At 35.3% G+C, this 15,000-nt stretch overlaps 2 protein-coding genes across 3 annotated transcripts in view; one reads left to right on the top strand and one right to left on the bottom strand.

Moving 5' to 3' along the window:
• LOC144968485 (activating signal cointegrator 1 complex subunit 3-like) overlaps positions 1 to 15,000 on the bottom strand; it is a 232,020-nt gene that overhangs the window by 95,139 nt on the left and 121,881 nt on the right. The gene's annotated exons all lie outside the window — the stretch shown is intronic.
• Positions 9,187 to 15,000, top strand: part of LOC144968486 (uncharacterized) — a 28,521-nt gene continuing 22,707 nt past the window's right edge. The window contains exon 1 of one of the 2 annotated variants that reach the window (XM_078906910.1): positions 9,187 to 9,351. The gene's annotated coding sequence lies outside the window, so the exon portion shown is untranslated. Of the gene's footprint in view, positions 9,352 to 9,837; positions 10,181 to 15,000 lie in introns of those variants that run through there. The other variant, XM_078906911.1, reaches the window with a different exon arrangement.

Here is a 15,000-nt window from a genome sequence, read left to right as displayed (position 1 = left end):
CTCTCACATTCTCTCACCGGACTCAGGTGTAATAATGAGTATCTGACCGTGAGCATCGTTGTTTCTTTCGGGGTAAAAAATTAATATCAACTGACAGGCGTTATGTAACGCCCTACAATGTTCAGCGTTGCCTTGGCTTGGGATCCCCTGAAAAGCGCTTTGAGCACGTTTCGTGGATATTGCGCGATAGAATTTTTTGTTTTAATTACATTTATCTTTGATAATTGGATTTTGCAAGATATCATTCACCTGCACCTCTCATTTGGTTAGTTACAGCTGGAATAAATCAACAACTTAAGTTTGTGTTTCTTTGCATACAGAAGGAGGTTATTGTCTTCCCGGGCGATTTTATAATATAGGCGATAACTATTAAGATGATGAGAGTTAATTACTTTCATTCTATTATTTTTTAAATATTACATATATTTTTTATGGTCTTATTTTTCCTAAATGTTTTTTTTTTCTGTTTTTGGTTTATTTGTTTTTGTTTTTTGTTTGAGTTTTTGGTTTGTTTTTCAATTTCACTGGTTCTAGGTACTAAACGCTTTTGCTCTTTTTTGTTCCCTTTCATTTTAAAAATTTTATTTTATCATTATTTTTTTATGTTTTTCTTTCATGCACGTTTGTTTTTCTGTTGTTGTTTGTTTTGTTTTTTAATCTGTTGTTCTTTTTATTTATAATTTTAATAAGTGTATTTTTTTTAATCAAGAAATTAATCGTTTGTTCTATAACGTTTGAGAAGATTCCACAATTAGAATAAACAATTTGCCATGTTAACATCATAAACCATTAGAATATATGATTACTGTGTATAAAGGGAACGAACTTGACGTCACTCAGCTCGTTATCATTTTAGAAGACTTTTGATGATTAGTTCTTATTAAATTATATGAATCAGACAATTCAAGCTTACACATAGTTTTGTGTGTTGGTACGTTGTATCCGGCTGGTGGGTGTTGTGAGTATTTTACCTCAACGCATGACATAATTGTAAGGTCTCGAAATATTTTTTTTAAGAGGATATAACCAATCAATCTTCAGCCAATATGTTGTTGTTGTTGTTTGTGGTGTTGTTGCTGTTATTGTTATTGTTGTTATTGTTGCCGTTGTTGATATTGTTGTGCTGTTGTTTATAATGATGTTGTTGTTGTTGTTGTTGTTGTTGTTGTTGTTGTTGTTGTTTTCAAGTTCAAGTTCAAGTTATCAAAATATTTTCACGATTGTTTCTGAGAGTTTAATGGTGCTCCGTGAACAAAAGTGTGTTACTGAAGATGATTGGAAAGAAAATCAAAGAGTTGTCCATCGGGGGCTGCAAAACTTGCGTCAAAGCACGAGAGACATGGGACGTAGGACAAAGAAAAGGAGACACGTTTAAAAATCTAACCCAGAGACCATCATTAAAGACAATTCACAAGTAAATTAATATATATATATATATATATATATATATATATATATATATATATATATATATATATATATATATATATAAATAAATCATAATAACCTATTCTAAAAAGAAAGAAACTTTCTCTTATATATTTGATTCTTCCGTTGTTTTTGGTGAAGAATGTCAACACTTTCTCGACAAATCCAGATGATAGGGGAAAGAGAGGGGATTTGTTTTTGACATGAAAATACGTAAATAAGAAAGAGAGAGGTATGAAGGAAGGGAGAGAGAGTGAGAGAAAGAGAGAGAGAGAGAGAGAGAGAGAGAGAGAGAGAGAGAGAGAGAGAGAGAGAGAGAGAGAGAGAAGGAGAGGGGGGAGACAACAAACGTTTTAGAGAATGATCAATTTAACTTTAAATAAAGGCGACATCTTAAACGCCAGGTCATTTTTCGGCTTGGATCGGAAAACCACTGCGGAATTACATGGTTTTTATAACCGTGGCATCTTAGCCCTTTGGCCTTTTGGTGATAATCATGAAATGACCTTTAAAACTAAATGATAGCTTTAAAAGACTGCCTGCCGCTGGTGTGACACTAAATGACGGACCTAAATACTTTTCACGTCGTTGTGATGGCCAAGAGCCATTTGACACCACGATGACATCACAAGAGATCCACTTCCGTTCCGAACATCTACGAAGTTTTCTCACGTCCGCGCCTCATTGTGAAAGTTTTGTTCTCTTGATGATTGTTTTCCGGTAATGCCTTCAATTGTTTCTGATTCTTTGACATAGTTCGGAAGTCTTCATGTTCTTTTGTTGCGACACCAGGTAAAAAAAAAAATAAAAGAAAAAAGACCCTGTTGAATAACAGCTCATCCTGGTCGACCACTGAGTAAATGAGGCACTCCGGATGTTTGTTTTATCTATGAATTTGGTGAAGTTTTGTGGGGGATTTTTTCCCATAGCCTCTGTCGTGTCGGCCATATTATTTTCGTCGTTTAACTTCCTTTCTCACTGTTGCTCCCTGAATACATTACTTTTCTTCTTCTTTTTCTTTTTTTCTTCTTTTTTTAATGTGTTTGTCTTGTTTTGTTTTTGTTTTCTGTTGTTGTTATTGTTGTTGTTTTGTTTTCTATTGTTTTTTTTCTGTTATGTTTTTTATTTTTATAAATTTGAAATTAAAAGTCGAATCTAAAATCAAAATCAGAATTTTTAAAATCAAAAAGACAAGATGACGTTACATCCAATGATGATGCAACCCATAATGAATCGTCTCTTTAAAATAAGAAAACAGACCTGATTTATGGTATTAATCTGAATACGAAAAGCTGTGAACGAAGCAGTGCCCAAGTAAAAGATGACAAATTCAGGAAAAAATACCCCCCCCCCCCCCCACCACAAACAAAAAGGAAGAATTAAAAATCAGCTTTCTTCATCCTAGAGTCAAGCTGACTTTTTTTTTTAATTTGGATGATTTTCTTGAATACAATTTTCTTCCTGCTTTGTTTGGCATTGTTTCATGAGCGCCTCTTCATAACTTTTATCTTACACCGAAGTTAGTTCCCAAATTTGTCACTTGAATTAATATTTCGACTGTTAAGCTTTAATTCGTATCATCTCAACATTTATTCATAGATTTATCCAGAACTTGAAAACTAAGTAATCCAACTTAGTAAAACATTCTCAACCAAAAAGTAAATGTCAATAACTAATGGGAGAAATTTCATTTTAGTTTGAGTTCGATTTCTTCACCTCTGATCTTCTACGGGAGGAAAAAGGAAATTGAGTATTTGTTAATATCTACGAATATGATTCAAAAACTCGTGTATGTGCGTGTGTGTGTGTGTGTGTATGTGTTTGTGTGTGTGTATGCGTGTTTCGCTTCAAGTAAAGGCATTTTAAACAGCACAGATTCTAATGTAAAATTACTGACTGTCAGTTATAAAAAGTCATTGTTTTAAACATTAGCATAGATTCTATTTTAATTACGTACGAACATTCAATTAATTTTTATAATACATAATTTTTAAGACAGTCATACAAGTCTGGTTCGGAATAAATTCATTTAGTTGGTGAAATAAACTACTAACACTTTTAAGACAATAATGATTTGGGCTTTAAAAAAATTTTAAAAATCAAGCAACAAAAAAAAAAAAATAAAATAAAAATTAAAGTAATTACCCCCCCCCCCCCCAAAAAAAAATAACAATTAAAAAAAAACACACAAAATAAAAAAAAAACAAAGACAAAACCAAAATCAATATCGTAACCGGCTGAAAGATGGATTGGACGGAGAAACAAAAAGGGTGTTAAAATGACACTTGCTTCGTCATTACGCCACCGCATTTTAGAGGGAAATGATGCTTGCCCCAGTTTTTGGACTAGACAAAACAAATCGTTATATGAAGAGGTCTCACCTTTACGCCGGAAGTCAAAAAGATCCCTAGAGGATGACGGAAATTGGGGCATTTACGTGTTAATTCGAGGATGTCGAATTTGGGTCATTTCTAAGATTGGAGCATACCGTCTTCAAGAATAGCCAAAGATTTCTTTTGTTTTATGAGTTCCGTTCAAGTTAAAGAGAAGAAGTGGATAACTTTGTGTCCGTAATAATAGACGATTTCCTTAATAATGTTCTTAACTCTGTGAGTTAATTTGCGCTGGTACTCACCTCCAACGCAAACTAAAATAAGTGCTCTCTCTCTCTCTCTCTCTCTCTCTCTCTCTCTCTCTCTCTCTCTCTCTCTCTCTCTCTCATAAACCGAAAAGTCTTTGTTAAGGGCTATTTTTCACATATTTGCCTATTTGCCTGACCCATAAATACAATATGAAGACAACATGAGGAGAGATGGGAAAACGTCAAGACAGTGGTGAGTCAATGTATGTTGTAAAGTTTTGTTTATTTTGTTTTTGCTTTAAAATAGTTTTAACGCATAGGCCGTGAAATTGTAGAAACAATTCAAACATCTGTAAAAGAGGATTGAAGAACGATCGAGGTGCTACTTTTGGAATTGTCTGACCAGCAATCAGGGGGTCTGGGGATCGATTTCCAGTCGAGGTAGGCTGATTTTTTTATTTTTTTTTTTTTTATTTTTTTTTGGTGTAATTTTCTTTCTGCGTTGTCTGGCACTGTTTTTTTTTCCACACCTTTCCATGTTGTTAAGCAATTTAATGCGTTTCTTCAACATTATTTTTCTTCCAAAATTCAAAATGTTGAGTGTCTGCTGTCTGGACTCAAAGGGATTGGCTCACTTAAGGGTCTGATATTAGTCATGGAGAAATTAGGCATTCGAATGAACGTATTTACCTGTTTAACTAATTATTGAAATAAATAATTTGCCAATATTCCAGTTCTACGCCTGTTAAGAAAACTCTCTCTCTCTCTCTCTCTCTCTCTCTCTCTCTCTCTCTCTCTCTCTCTCTCTCTCTCTCTCTCTCTATCTATCTATCTATCTATCTATCTATCTATCTATCTATTATTATATCTTTATATATATTATATATATATATATTATATATATATATATATATATATATATATATATATATATATATATATATCTTTAATTTTATGTCATTTTATTTGTCAATTATTTTTTTTTATTATCAGGTCTCGTTCTACATGCAAAATGTTAAGCGATGATTTTGGTTTGGGACCCTTTGTAGAGTGTTTGAAGCATATGAGGCAGATCTTGTTCCATATCAACAATGAGTTGTTTTGTTTTGTTTGTTATTATCATTTTGTTTTTGTTTTGTTTCTGTTATTTTTTTTTTTTTTGTGGTCTTTCTTTTCTTTTTTCTTTTTTTTTTGGGGGGTTGGATTTTTGTCTTGTTTATTCGTTTTGTTTATGTGTGTGTATGTGTGTGTGTGGGGGTATTTTTATTCTTTCTTATTTCTTTTCTTTCTTTTTAAATTTAAAAAAAATTCTCTTTAATTTTTTTATTTTTTTTGGGTGGGGGAGGGGTGGGGGGTATTTAAAAAAAATATTATGAACAATATCTGGGCTTTGTAGTGATTGACATTTGGATTTGAAGGAAAGGAAGAAAAAAGAAAAGAAAGAAAGAAAGAAAGAAAGAAATGCGAAATAATAAATCGGTGTAAATCAACGTCAGCGTGCTTTTTTTTTTTTTTGGAGGGGGGAGGGTGGGGGGCGGTCATGTTCTATTTCAATTTTATTTGTCAAGAAAAACGGAAGGTGTTGGCGGGGGAAGGGGGGGGGGGGAGAATAAGGGTGATGCAATTTTTTTTTTTGTAATTTGAATTATGAGGAGGACGAGTGATGCAGGGAGGGGAGAGGAGGTGGAGTGATAGGTGCAGGTAACTTGCACGAGAAAACGTGGGTGAGCGTTGAGAAGCCAAGTAATTTAATCACCGTTATATTATTTATATATTACGGGCATGCGTCGCCAGTTGTTTCCTTTTTCTTGTTTATTTTGTTTTTATTTCTTTTTGTATTTTTTAAATTAACATTTAAGTTGTATTTTATTCGTATCATTTGTTAAAGACTTTTTTTTTAAATTTCCTTTTATTTTCGTTTATTTAGTTTGTAGGTTGCTTTTTTATTCTATTTAACAAATTTTATAAAATAAAAAAAACTCGCTCATTCACACCCACTTGGTAATTGTCTTCTTGTGAGTTGCATGTCACGTTTACCTGTTTAAAAATAATATACGTGTAGGTTAAAACTATGAAACAAAAAAAAAAAAAAAACCTTTGGAGAAGAAAATCAACGATATCAATCTTTGTTGGGGAAAAAAAAATTGTTATTCTATTTTGGGAGAACCTAACCTTGGAATTAGCATTTATCCCCCCCCCCCCCCCCCCTTACCCCCTTATTTTTCTTTTTTTTTTATTGTTGAGAAGCGTAGTAGTCTAACTGTTGAGAATAGAGAGGGATTGGAGTAGTGCGATATAATATAATATAGGACAAAAGGATGGAACCGGAAAAAGGATGACGAAGTGGAGAGAACAGAGAGAAAGAGTGTGAGAGAGAGAGAGATAGATAGATAGATAGATAGATAGATAGATAGATAGATAGATAGATAGATAGATAGATAGATAGATAGATAGATAGATAGATAGATAGATAGATAGATAGATAGATAGATAGATAGATAGATAGTAGATAGATAGATAGATAGATTAGAAGATAGATAGATAGATAGATAGATAGATAGATAGATAGATAGATAGATAGATAGATAGATAGATAGATAGATAGATGATAGATAGATAGATAGATAGATAGATAGATAGATAGATAGATAGATAGTAGATGATAGATAGATAGATAGATAGATAGATAGATAAAGATAGATAGATAGATAGATAGATAGATAGATAGATAGATAGATAGATAGATAGATAGATAGATAGATGATAGATAGATAGATAGATAGATAGATAGATAGATAGATAAAGATAGGGAAGATTGGGTGATGAGAAAGAAAAAGAAGAAAGAGAGAAGAGAAAGAGATAGAAGAGAGAAGAAGGAAAGAAAAGAGAAGAGAAAAGAAAAAGAAGAAGAGAGAGAGGAAGAGAGAGAGAGAGAGAAGAGAGAAAAAAGAGAAGAGAAAGAGAGGGGTTAATGGTAATAACTTTAAAGAGGGGGGGGGGGGAGGAGGTTTATAAAACTGTTAATCATCATACCGTTTTTTTAAAAGGGGGGGGGGTGGTTTGTTTGGTATTTTATAATATTTTGTTATTTTTCATGTTTGTTTTAAAGGGGGGGGGGGTGGTTGTGTTTTTTTTTAAGTTTGTTGTTACGTTTGTTGGGTTTTAAGTGGTTGTTTGTGTTTTGTTTTATTTTTTTTACAATTGTTGTTATTCATTTTGGTTTCGATTTGTCTATTTTCTCTTTCTTTCTTCTCTCTTCTCTCTCTCTCTCTCTCTCTCTCTCTCTCTCTCTCTCTCTCTCTCTCTCTCTCTTCTCTTCTCTCTGTGTATATATGTGTGTGTGTGTTTGTTCACTGTGTATAATATTCTCCCTCAAAAACGGATAGTATCAACGACTATAGAGGCCCTCCTTCAAATACAGTAAGAGAGTGCCAGGTGACCGGTCCCATAGACAGATGGTTTGGTCCCCTCCAGCCATAGTCTAAACGATTCTGTAGGCTTAGAGGTCCTCTCCTATCCCTTACCCAAACACATCGATAAGACAAAGAGATTATTTTTTAACTCTCTCCTCACTGATCATTTTCAGTATTTTCTCAAAACTGCAGGCTTACCCAGCAGAACAAAATGATTGTTTGAACTCAAACAATCTCTCTACAAAACAACTTTATGATCTCATTGATTAACAAAGATCATTCTTCAAAGTTTGTGATGTACAAAATAGATCTGAATAAGAAAAAAAAACTGTATATTGTGTGGTAACAAATGTGACGATTTTACTGTAGGTTGTAAGGAGAGGGTTGAGTAGCTTGAGCTGCATTTCTGTTAAGACGTCAAATATTTTCTTTCTTAAGTTCGTTCTTTTCTTTTCTTCGTTCTTTTCTTTTGCTGTTTTAATTACATATTTTTGTATCTGTTTATTTCTTTTGTTTTGTTTTTATGGGGGGGGGGGGGTTCTTCTTTTTCGTGCAACTATGTAGTCTTGTGGTATGACACTCGCTTTCGGATCGGAAGGTCCTGGGTTCGAGCCTCGCTCGGCGCATAGTTGAGTCCTTGGAAAACCTATTTTACACACTTTCTCTCACCGTAATCAGGTGTAAAATGAGTACATAGCCGTTAACAACGTTGTCTCTGTGGATTAAAATTGTAGAATCGCCTAACGGGAGTCATATCTCGTTCTACATGTTACGTATTGTGGTCAGGGACCCTTGTAAAGCACTTTGAGCACGTTTAGTAGATATCGCGCTATATAAAAGCTTAAGTTTGGTTTTGTTTTGTTTTTTTTGGGAAGGGGGGGGGGGTAGTGTTCTTTTTTTTTTCTTTTTTTTTTCGAATATTCTCTTTTTTGTTTTTGAATTTAAAAAATAAAATAAATTCAAACCGACCGTTTTTATTATTATACTCCTTCCTCTGACTCTCTACTTCAAAATGTACACATTACAGCGAGCCAAGATGATCATTTCTTTACATCCATATGGGCACGCGTGGAGGCGGGGGATGACCAAGTAAGAGTTCAAATGCTCTATCACCAAACCTCTTCAGAACCATTAATGAAGCATTAACAATAATATTGACATCAAAGAAACCGCGGGGAGTATGCAGCCAGCAGCGATACTACTAATGTCCACTGTGATCAGTATATTTTACAACCACCATACACGCTGTATACAACCAAGTTTATTGTCCAGTTGTAGATAATAATATAGAAATGTTTATATCAACGATGGGCAGGCGGGCAGTTGTAATAGTAATAGTAGTAGTAACCTAACTACGCTTTCATAATGGAGATAATTACTGTTATTCCCTTCAACAAGCGGCACGCGCCCATAACAATCAGCCTTATTCTAAAATTTCTATCTCTTTCCACCCGACCCTTTCTCATTTTCTTACCTGCCGCGCCCCCCCCCCCCCCCCCCCCCCCCCCCCCCCCCCCCCCCCCCCCCCCCCCCCCCCCCCCCCTACCTGCAACTTGCCCTCGCCCGACCCCTCTACCTTTACTCTTTGTACCTCCGAACCCCACCCCCCATCCCCAACCACCCCTCACACTACCCCAACCCAACCCAGCCCAATCCGCCATGCGGCAAGCCGGCAACCAACAACAAAACCATTGGATAGAGGACGGGAACAGCTGTCGGCGCGTGCCGTCTGCTATATAACGAAGGGCGCGTGCCTAGTTTCTCGCTAGTGATTAGTCTTGCCGATCAGTGATCAGTGGTGTGTCATCGACGAGCGAGTTTTATTTCAATAAAGATCGCGCTGAGGACAACTTATTGTAACCATTCAACGAGAACCAACTGTTTGTTTTGGAACTTTGGATATTATTTACCACACAAGGACCAATAAGAGTAAGAAATAGTATTAGTTATTAATTAGTAGTGGAAAATAAAACAAAACAAGCGCGAAAACTAGGACTAGGACGCTTAACCTGTTTAGCGTGTTTTTAAGATCCATTTAACTTCCATTGAAACTGGTTGACAGATCAAGTTGTTGTAGCGTAGTCGGTACGTTGTATACACGGGACAAGGGTTGTATTACTATTATGCCGTATCTGTGTTTGTCTTCTTTGGTAGATAAAGAGAGAAAAAGTCGAAGATATATAGATTCGTAAAGTAAAGTCATTCCGGGCATGGTTCCAGAGGAGATAAGATAAATAGTAAGACGTAAACACTGGGATTGGTAAAGTAGTAAAAGAAATAGGACGATGGAATTAAAGTGCCACGCGGAGTACAGGTGTAGAATTTTTACCTTTCTCTTCTTTCGTTTCGTAATAACAACAACAACAACGGTGTGCTGTGTGTCGTGAGTTATTACGTACGAGCTAACGTTGGATCAGAGGGAAAGAGTGAGAGACAGAAGTAGTCTAGTATAGAGTGAGACCAAAGCACGACAGGTAGTTGTGCTTGGCAACCGATAAATTGATAGATGGATAGATAGATAGATAGATAGACGGTGTGAGCAAAGGTTATGGAGGTATAAAACTACATCTATCTGGATGATCTCTGTCAAAATAACCCCGTGTAATCGTGGAGCAAAAACAGCTGATTCCGGAGTCTACAAATTTTGATGATAGTGGAACCTAGAGAACTACGCAGTTTGCATAGAGGTTTTGTGATTCGATATTGGGGCATTCTTCGTATCTTATATAACAAAATAATATAAGCAGTATTATTTCAAGTAAGTTGATTGCATGGAATTTCCGTTCCGTAATAGATTGGACCGTATGTAACTTTGCTTTATCTTTCAACCCACTCTTTATATTACATCCCATACGTGTATAATTCAATACCCTAATTCAAATCTATTGCACTGAAATAAAATAAAACGGGATGCTGGTGTATTTTGAGTCTTTGCTGCATATATATTTTCATATTTACGTTACATTTTATATTTATTTTAAATTCGCATATTAAAGGAAAAGGGCATCAGATCATAATCTCTAACAGCGTGTGTGTATGTGTGTGTGTGTGTTTGTGTGTGTGTGTGTGTGTGATTGCAACCAATGCAGGAATCAGGTTACATAGATAGCATCTCCGACTTCATTGTTTACGCCTCGATGTATTCTATCCAACACTGGCATTATAATTGATTTAAAGCACAGTTCATTAGGCATAGCAGCTAAAACCTTCACATTACATCAACATGCCTAACAAGCACACAAAAATACGTTGCTACAATAATATAGAACGTTCGATAAAATTACCCAGCCAGCAAGCAATCACCACTTTAGAAAAAAAAATCCAGTTTAAAATTATTCAAACGTGTTAAACTTAAAAGGTGTGAGCAGGTGAGGTGTTCAGTACAGCTAGGCTTGCAAAGGTGATGTGTTTTCAGTTATATTATAATATCCAAAAACACGAACATACAACCTAAGTAAGGTATTTGCTAAAAAAAAAATGTGCCCACTTTTCAACAAAAATACAAAACAAAAAAAAAAAAAACAATTAAAAATAGATGAAAATAGAATTGAAACCAACATAATTATGGTCGTCATCTTTTTTTTTTTCATTTAGATGTAATTTATAAGGAATGTATTGCAAAATAAATAAGATGAGTATGGGTTAGTTATCCGACGATTAAAAAAAAAAACATTATTAAAACCGATAATAATATTGGCTTGCAGCACACAGGTAAAAATTCACTTCGTGTATAGATGGGCGATTTGGAGATCATAGATTTCTATTCCACTACTGTATTGAGGTGAGAGAAGGGGAAACCGTAACCACTCCTTCTACACTGACCCAGATACAACCTGTCAATATCGATATTTAATGTTGTTTTCATTCCGGTTATCTTAATATGCATTATGGAGACCAAATGAGTCGTAATTGTGTGTACTCATGAATGTAATGCTTAGCACAGTTGCGCCTATACCAATAAAATGTGTTCTGATTTTTAAGAGAGAGAGAGAAAAAAAAAGCGAGTATTTCTCATAAGTCTTGTCTTGATAACCATGATTTTCCCCCGCCAATGAGGTTTTGATTACCTTATCTTAACGTTCGTTATGAAGCCTCAACCAACCGTAATTGTGCGTATACAAGAATGTGTTTTTGACATCAATTATTGTTATTTTTATCATATTCTAAAACAAAGTAAAAAAAAAAAAATAATTAAAAAAAAAAAAAAACAACATTAGCTCTGAATCAACGTCACTTAGTCCTAATGACAATACGTATCATCATGATAAGATAACTAAATAACAATGTATTATTCGTGCCACTACCTAGCTGTGTTATCAAACACAACGGTACAGAAAGTAACTGTAGTCTAATATTATTGTATTAATAGATAACAGCTACACAAAGGTCGTCAAACTGATACACATACCAGAGTGAGCACGAGCGCCAGCTGGCCCTCGTGTTGTAGATAATAATATTATATTTACTACAGTACCTCCAGTTTACGCGTGCCCAGTATCGTCCTTGGGGAATGTGCTATGCAAACTCTTTTAATTACTTACTCCTCATTTCCGACAATGACACGGTGGCCAAATTATGACAAAGTTACTAGAACATGACTCCCGCACTCTAATATAATATAATATAATATATTATAGAGTGCCCGATTTTATGTTATTCATTAGACTAGATATTGTTATATATAGGATAGGACAACATGCTCATGTTCTGCCGGACTCTGGAAAAACCCATATTTTTTAAAATTTGGCCAGAAAACTCGTTCTTTAAATATCAATCGATTTAAATGACCCTCATCTAGGTTTGAAAGTTGTTTTTTTTCCAAGATGAAGGTCATTTCAGGGTGAAAAAGACAATGATGATGATGATGATGATGATGATGATGATGATGATGATGATGATGATGATGATGATGATGATGATGATGATGTGTAATTTAAATCGATCGATATTTGAAGGACGAATTTGCTGGCCAAATTTTTAAAATATATCTTTTCTTTTCAGAACACGGCAATGTTGTTATGGTTTACAAATCGTGCATTTAACAAGAATCTTTTGGCGACTTTTTCATAATTGATCTCTAATTACTTTTTTATTGGTAGGAAGGGGGGGGGGGGGGGGTCAGGAGGAAAACTATGAACTGATATAATTTTACCTTCATTGTTTGGTTGGCGGTGAACTACTGCTGAAGTCGAGAATAAGACTGAGCGTGTAATGTCATATTGTGAAGGATGAATGGAAATTAATTATTGGGATTACCGTGAAATAGAAAGAAAATCGATGTTACCAAAAATGAAAGAAAGAAACTTAGAATGGATAGGGGACGTATGAGTGGTATTAGTTGGGATGTCAATGGAAATAGGGTAACCTTGTGGGGGGGGGGGGGGGTAGGAGGTTATTTTAAATAGCGGGAGTGGGGGAGGGGGGAAGAGGCATGATAGGATTAATTAAGTGAGTCACTTGATAGATGGGGATATATAAAAAAAAAAGGCGGTTTTGGATAGGATGGAAAGATAAAGGGGAAGACAGAACAGTGTTTTTGTTTTGTTTTTGTAGATTTTTTGTTTGTTTTTGCTTTGTTTTTATTTTGTCTTTTGCTTTTTTGTTGTTGTTGCTTTTATTTTGCTTTTTTTTTTTGTTTTTTGTTTTGGGGGTGGGGGGGGGGGGGTTGTTGTGGTTGGTTTTGTTTTGATCTTTTTGTATTTGTCTGTTTTTAAATCAAGAAATAGATGTATTATGTCATTTATCAGTGGGTGACTGGATTGGAAACAAATGAATGTGAACATTTAGATTCGCAAATGTTTCTTTAACCCCCTAGCAGGGCATATGGAACATAATTTCTATTATGTAATAGTAAATTAGAATATTATGTGCCATTTTTATTCCAACACTTTTACAATAGCCGTTAATGCCCATATTCATCTCATACCTGAGTCGAGTACTACTTTTAAATAAGTAAAGTGCCTTAACCAAGGACACAACAAAGGGGTCGGAGTTTATCACTGGCTAGACGGATGAGTGGAATGAAGGATGCACGATTGAAGAGAAGAGAGATTGATAGATAGATAGATTGACTGATCGGTTGCCGAAATGATGAAATTAATGGCACGAAGGATAGGATTTGAGATGAGCAGAGGTAAGTACTGGCGCAAATAAAAACGAATATTATTTACGCTTGTTACAAGGACTCTTGCCAAGTTTACGTTCGACCCTAAAACTTTTGCGCTTGTTTAGCTCTCTCATGATCTCTTTGGCTGGAAAACAGGTATTTAAAAAATCGGGCAAAGATGGAAGAGTCTCTCAGTTGGGATGGTTCAGAGGGATCATTGATAATACAAGATTGAGGATGGGTTCACGATAGGGCCAAGACTGTGTATAATAGATACAAGATTAAGGGAACTGTCACGCATTACACCTTAGACAAAAGCTAATCAGTGCAAGCATAGTATTATGTATCTCCATGGAATTGTCAGAGAGAGGAGAAAGATGGATGGATGGATGGATGGGTCTTCTTGTCTTGTCATTAAGTAGTCGCAACTCCGTGCATCGAAGATAATCGGGACTGTAGGTGGATGGATGGATTGAGAATATGATTGAATATGAACATTTACACAGCGCAATTCTGCGGATTCACCATGTTCAAAGGGCTTCACAAATGCTTCTTTAATCCCATAGCAGGGATTTAACAACACGTGTCACGCTTAAACGTCGCTTGAAACTTCTCATTCTCATCAGACAGAACATGACAAAACAAGCAAACAAATATTTTCACAAACACAAACGCACACTTTCATTCATAAAAACCCATCCATCACTTTATTCCTACAACTACCCATTCGTCCAAAGATTTAATTTCGCATTTATCAAACTACTCATCTATCTTTCCAAATATATCCATACGGCAATAGTTATCCATCTATCCAACCAATCCATTTACTCAACCTTTCATCCATACTCATTCACCATCCACCCACCCATTCATCCATACGTCCATCCATCTATCAATCCATCCATCCGTCCATTCATTCATTCATTCATCAATCAATCAATCAATCAATCAATCTATCAATCTATCCATCATATTTTATCCCTTCATCACACTTTCCATCCATCCATCCAATATTTATACATCCACCTTTACAGAATTCCAGACCTCATCAAAATCCTACCTGAGTAGGCATTTTCCCACGGTCCCAGGTCCCCATCGCACCTTCATCGGTTCTACACCACCTTACAACCCCCTCCAGTCTCTACCCAAAAAAAAAAAAAAAGTAAACTCACCTACCATACACCTAATACACTTGTCTATGACACCCATCTCTTAAGAATATTAACAATAACAAAAAAAAAAAAAGATATACAATAATAACAATAACAAATTCAAACATTGAGCCTCTAAATTGGGAATTCGTAAAACGGAGTGGAATAATGAACGCATGAAAACAGGTAGCAAGTTCGAAGTAGAAGAAGAAGAAGAAGAAGAAGAAGAAGAAGAAGAAGAAGAAGAAAAAGAAGAAAGAAAGAAGAAGAGAGGAAGAAGAAGAAGAAGAAAGAAGAAAGAAGAAAGAAGAGAAGAAGAGA

Source organism: Berghia stephanieae, chromosome 3 (assembly GCF_034508935.2).
Source record: "Berghia stephanieae isolate SIO BIC M18660-M18661 chromosome 3, UCSD_Bste_1.3, whole genome shotgun sequence".
NCBI classification, from domain to species: domain Eukaryota; kingdom Metazoa; phylum Mollusca; class Gastropoda; order Nudibranchia; family Aeolidiidae; genus Berghia; species Berghia stephanieae.
The sequence above is the reverse complement of the archived record's forward strand: the minus strand, read 5'-3'. Positions and strand labels throughout refer to the sequence as shown.